This window comes from Priapulus caudatus, unplaced genomic scaffold (genome assembly GCF_000485595.1).
Source record: "Priapulus caudatus unplaced genomic scaffold, Priapulus_caudatus-5.0.1 Scaffold3221, whole genome shotgun sequence".
In the NCBI taxonomy this organism is placed as follows: domain Eukaryota; kingdom Metazoa; phylum Priapulida; class Priapulimorpha; order Priapulimorphida; family Priapulidae; genus Priapulus; species Priapulus caudatus.
Window position 1 is genome coordinate 1 of NW_014580282.1, and position 5,731 is coordinate 5,731.

At 47.2% G+C, this 5,731-nt stretch overlaps 1 long non-coding RNA gene across 1 annotated transcript; it reads right to left on the minus strand.

Moving 5' to 3' along the window:
• Nucleotides 1–1,211: 1,211 nt before the first annotated feature.
• Nucleotides 1,212–5,402, minus strand: LOC106819336. The gene is made up of 3 exons (XR_001395403.1): nt 5,357–5,402; nt 4,227–4,365; nt 1,212–1,520 (listed from the first exon to the last, which is right to left on the minus strand). It is a non-coding gene; the product is annotated as an uncharacterized LOC106819336 (long non-coding RNA).
• Nucleotides 5,403–5,731: the final 329 nt, after the last annotated feature.

Genomic DNA, 5,731 nt, shown 5'->3' on the forward strand with positions numbered 1-5,731 from the left:
CACCTTCTCCCCAAGATGTGTAAGTATACCAAGTTTGGTAGTGCTAGGTCAATTAGGGGCCGAGTTAGAGAGCGGAAGGGAAAGGTCAAGGTAAAGGTCAAATAAAGGTCGCAGTGACCTGGTTTTGGTATGCTGCTCACCTTCTCCCCAAGATGTGTAAAGTCGCGTTCACACGGTCATGGTTTGGCTCAAGCCAAATGGGCTCGATTTGGCTCGGGCCGGTTTGAGTCGGAGCGTTCACACGTACGCAAGTGAATACTGTCTGTCAAATTCAAATTCAAATTCAAATACATTTTATTGCACAAATATCTCACAGATACTTTGGCAGTATGTCGCCAGATGGTGTTGTGTACGATTCAGAGTGTTTACTTACGTTCCGAGTTCAATTACGAATTCAATCTTGAAAACGTGCATCCTGATCAAATTTTTTCGAATTTTTATACTGTTTTGGACTTTATTTCGTTGAAGTACACGTTCGACACTTGCGGCATCTACCGCTCAACCGATTCTACCGCTCTACCGCTCGCCGAAAGCTGGTGCTGAAAATTTGGCTCGGGCCTAGTCCGACGTTTTCGATGGGACCAAATCTGGCACGGGCCTAATTAGGCTCGGGCCAAAAACGTCCGTGTGAATGTATCCCGTCTCATCTGGATCATCCCATGAGAAAATGGTGTAAAGTCTAAGCAGGTGATTTTAGCGCGAGAGTTCAAGTATAGTTCCAAGTTTGGCATACAGATGGCGCCTCAGTACAGTGTAACACAGCTCAGCTGCTTTCTGTTCTAGCATGAGAATCCTGTCTGTTTTAATGTAAAGTTGATTCGTGTTTAGCTTAATGCAAGAAGTTAATACTGGATTCTTCATACTTGTCATATTGATACTTTATGTCTCTTTGAATCATAACGTGGTGAAATCATTGATTAGAAAACTAGGTTTGTTAGATGAGACTTTAAAGTTGAATTATTAGTTCATGTATCCGTGTTTCTGTATTTTCAGAACCACACCCATCATTTTACTTCATATCATAAGTGATTAGAAGAATTGTTCCAAAGGCTTGTTGTCTTCTTTCCTTCCTCGGCCATACCAAACGTATAGATCAGTTTATCACCTACGTATCGTTCCGATCACTGATTCGATCAGCACGCATAATTAACGTAAATCCACGACACCGTGTTAGAATGAATTGACTTTATTATTATTAAATCTTTACTGCATGTAATTCAACACACAAATACATGTACTGAAGACTGAAATTTGAGACTGAAAATCTGATAGATGCAATAGTGTTGAGACTTAATTGCTCATTGGCTCTATGCCAACTAATTGTGAATGCTTAGCAATGGGCTTCGATATTGTTGCACAATAAATATAAGATTGCACCAAAGGGCATGAGTCATGCTGGTCATCGATCCAACTGGAGGTATTGCACCACCATCAGAAATGACCAATCAAGACGGCACGCTCGCCTGCTCATTGGACACTGAACAGGGACGTCACGAGATAATGAGATGCCAGGCCGCGACCTATATAAGGGGAGAAAAGAACGTTCGAGAGGATAGGTGTGGCACACGAGTACGAAGGAGCGTATATAGTAATATAGCGTATGTTGTAATAGGGATAACCTATTTAGTAATTAGTTAATTTAATTATTTAACTAGAAAGGGCCAACTACATGTATCCCCCGTGTTCTCCCCAAGATGTGTAAGTATACGAAGTTTGGTCGTGCTAGGTCAATTAGGGGCCGAGTTATAGAGCGGAAGGGAAATATGATAAAGGTCAAGGTTAATGTCAAATAAAGGTTGCAGTGACCTGGTTTTCGGTACGCGAGGAAGGACATTACTCGCGAGTGTCTCCTGCCCAAGATGTGTAAGTATAGAGTCAAGTTTCGGTAGCGGCTAGGTCAATTAGGGCAGTTATCAGAGAGCAGGAAAGGAATATTGATTCCATAGACAGGTAAAGGTTAAATAAAGGATCGGTTTAAGGCTGGTTTGGTAGCGCTAGTCAATTAGGCGGGCACGAGTATAGAGCAGAAGGGAAATAATGAATAAGGTCAAAGGAAATCAAAATAAAGGGTCGGGAGTGACCTGGTCTTCTTGGTACGCACTGCTGCACCAGCTTCTCCGCAGATGTGTAGTATAGGAACCACAACGCGAAGTTTGGTAGCCGCTAGGATCAATTAAGCGGGCTGAAGGTAATAGAAGAGCGGAAAAGGAAATATTCAAGGATAAGGTAAAGTCACAATAAAAGTCGCAGATGCCCGTGGTTTGGTACGGATGCATGCCCCTCTCACCGAACAAATATGTAAGTATGCCCAAGTTTGGTAAGGCGGTAGCAATTCAATTAGGCGGCGCCCCCGAGATTTAGAGAGCGGAAGGGAAGATAGTGATAAGGTCAGGTAAAAGCACGTTCAATAAAGGTCGCAGTGATCTGTTTTGGTGACTGCTCAGCCTTCTCCCGCCAGAATGTAGGTAAGTATGCAAGTTTGGATAAGTGCTAGGATCAATTAGGGGCCGGTTCAGAGACGCGTGGAAGGAAAGGTAAAGGTAAAGGATCAAATAACGGGTCGGCAAGTGACCTGGTTTTTGGTATGCTGATCACCTTCTCCCCAAGATGTGTAAAGTCGCGTTCAACGGTCATAGGTTGGTGCAAGCGCAAATGGGCTCCGATTTGGCTTCGGGCCGGTTTGAGATGGGCGTTATCACACGTACGCAAGTGAATCTGTCTGTCAAATCTTCAAATTCAAATTCAAATAAATGTTTAAGTTGGCCAAATAATCTCACAGATAACTTTGGCAGATCTGCTCGCCAGAATATGGTGTTGTGTACCCGTTCAGAGTGTTTACTTACGTTCCCGTAGTTACAAGTTCCGAATTCAATCTTGAAAAACGGTGCATACTGATCAAATTTTTTCGAAATTTATACTGTTATTGGACTTATATTTCGTTGAAAGTACACGTTTCGAAAGCACTTGCGGCACTCTAACGCCTCACAGCCGAATTCTAACGCTCTAACGCCTCGCCGAAAGCTGGTGCTGAAATTTGGCTCGGCCTAGTCCGACAGTTTCGATGGACGCGAATCTTGGCCGGCCTAATTAAGGCTTGGGGCGTCAAAACGTTCCGGTGTAGAATGCTCGGCTCGAGCCAAATCTGGTGCGGGCCTAATTAGGCTCGGGCCAAAAACGTCCGTGTGAACGTGCCTTAAGTATACCAAGTTTGGTAGCGCTAGGCCAATTAGGGGTCGAGTTATAGAGCGGAAGGAAAATTGTCTGCGGCGGCGGTGGCTGGGGAGACATGAAACCATAGTATCCCCGCCGACTTCCTCGCGGGGGATACAAATTATTGTAATTAGAATAAAGGCGTCTATATTATACACAACAGCTTCGACCATCACTGGCTACGAACATTGACCGACGTGTGTGTGACGTACAAAAACGTGCCGTACAATATGTCAATGCAGGCACGGAGCCCGGGGTCAGACTTCGAGTGCTGTGAAATCATGAGAGTATTGATGGCAGGGGCGGATCGAGGATTTTTGAAATGGAGGTGTCCAGGAAGAAATAAAGGGCACTATTTCCTGCTTAATTTTTGTGGTGTTTTAAAAAGCTGCCGCAGGCACTTGGAGGGGGGGGACCTCTCCCAAGAAAATTGTACATCTGAGCAGTAATTTTGATGTCTGGAATGGAAGATGGAATTCCAAAAGTTTTAGCAGAAAATTATCTTTATGTTATTCTACAGTGAAATTCACCTCTGGGTCTCACCCCGAACAATAAAATGGGGTTGAAAAACAAAAATTTATCAGATCCGGTCCGCCGGACGCCCCGTGGACCCCTCTTTGCCCATTTCTAGGTTTTTATAAAGAATTTATATATATACAAGTAAATCTTTATCAGAAAAACAATCCCTAAAAAAATTGGGATGAAATTTTTTTAGGCCACTGAAATTAAAGGGGGGGTCCGGACCCCCCAGCACCAGGGGCGTAGCTACGGGGGGGGGCCTGGGGCGGTACGTGCCCCCCACACAAATTTTCTGTGCCCCCCAGGTGCCCCCACTGAAAATTCATGCTTGATAAAAAAAAAATTGAATTAAAAACAATGCCGTTAGAACAGTATAATACAAAGAAAAGTTATATATTGTGCCCCCCACGAAAATGTAAGGCCCCCCGCTGAAAAAATCCTAGCTACGCCACTGCCCAGCACCCCCCTAGATACGCCCCTGAATGGGGTGACATTACCACACTCGTTGCACTGGTGGGGTCTCTCGTTCGTGTGCATGTTCTTGACGTGGCGTCGCAGCGCGTTCGAATGAGCGAAGGTGACCCCGCACTGCTCACACTTGTACGGTCTCTCCCCCGTGTGCGTCCTCATGTGAACCTGTGAGGCAGGGTATTATATTAGCCAGGAATGAGTATTGTGGGAGCGCAAAAAAAAAATTTGGGATTGCAATATTTTTTTGTCTTAGCCAAAACCGCCCTACGGCGTTCACGGAGGGGGGGAGTATGAGAGGGGGGTCATTGGGGGGTACGGGGGCCTCCCCCGGAAAACTAAAAAAAACTTTAAAAACTGACTGTGCAAATCACGGCTGCACGGCTCGCTGGCTAATACGTTGCTGTGAGGTTAGCGAGTGGGATGCTTGGCACGAAAATATCCGACGGCAAAACGAATTCATCCCCTCATCCTTCCTTCCCGTCTGATTTCTAGCAGGGATTCACGGCAAGAGAGATTTAGCTGACTCGTTGATTGTTTAATAATGATCTCTCTTCTCTCTACTCTCTCTCTCTCTCCTCGTCAGCTCTCTCTCTTCTCTCTCTCTCTCTCTGCGTTCTCTCGTCTTCGGCTCCCTTCTCCCTCTCTCCCTCTTCTCCCTCTTTCTCCTCTCACCCTCTCTCCCCCACGCTCATCTCTCTCTCTCATCCTCTCTCGTCTCTCTTCTCTCTCTCTCGGTCTCTCTCTCTCTTCTCTCCTCTCTCTCTCTCCTCTCTCTCTCTCCCTCTCTCCCTCTCTTCTGCTTCTCTCCCTCTCTCTCTCCTCCCTCCTCCCCTCCCTCCCTCCCTCCCTCCCTCCATCCTCCTCCCTAAACCTCCCTCCCTCCCTCCCCCCTCATCCCTCCCTCCGCTCGGCGCCTCCCTCCCTTCCCTCCCTCCCTCCCTCCCTCCTCCCCTCCCTCCCTCTCGTCTCTCTCTCTATCTCTCTCTCTTCTCTCCTCGTACCTCTCTCCCCCACCTCATTTCTTCTCTCTCTCTTCTCTCTCTCTCTCGTCTCTCTCTCTTCATCTCATCCTCTCTCTCTCTCCCTCCTCCCTCCCTCCTCCCGTCCTCCCTCCCTCCCTCCCTCCCTCCCTCCCTCCCTCCCTCTCTCCGCTCACCTGGAGATGCACCGGACTGCTGGAGGTGTTTCGCCGCACTCACGGCAGATGTACGCGCGCTCGCCCCGTGTGGTTCCTCAGTGTTCGCCATGGGACAGACCGATTACTACAAACATGCCGATGGCAGACACACCAAGTATAGTAACGAAATATCCCAGAGATGGAGCAATGGCGTGGGATGGCGGATGGACAGATAGGAGCGAGAGGTGGGCTAGATGGAGGGATGTATGGGACGGATGGATGGACAGATATGAGGAGAGGTGGGTAGATGGGAGGGATGGATTGAATAGAGGCGATGGAATGGCACATGGAATGACCAGGGATGGTATGAACGGCATGGCTAGATGTGGTTATGGATGGCGGGATGAGATGGCA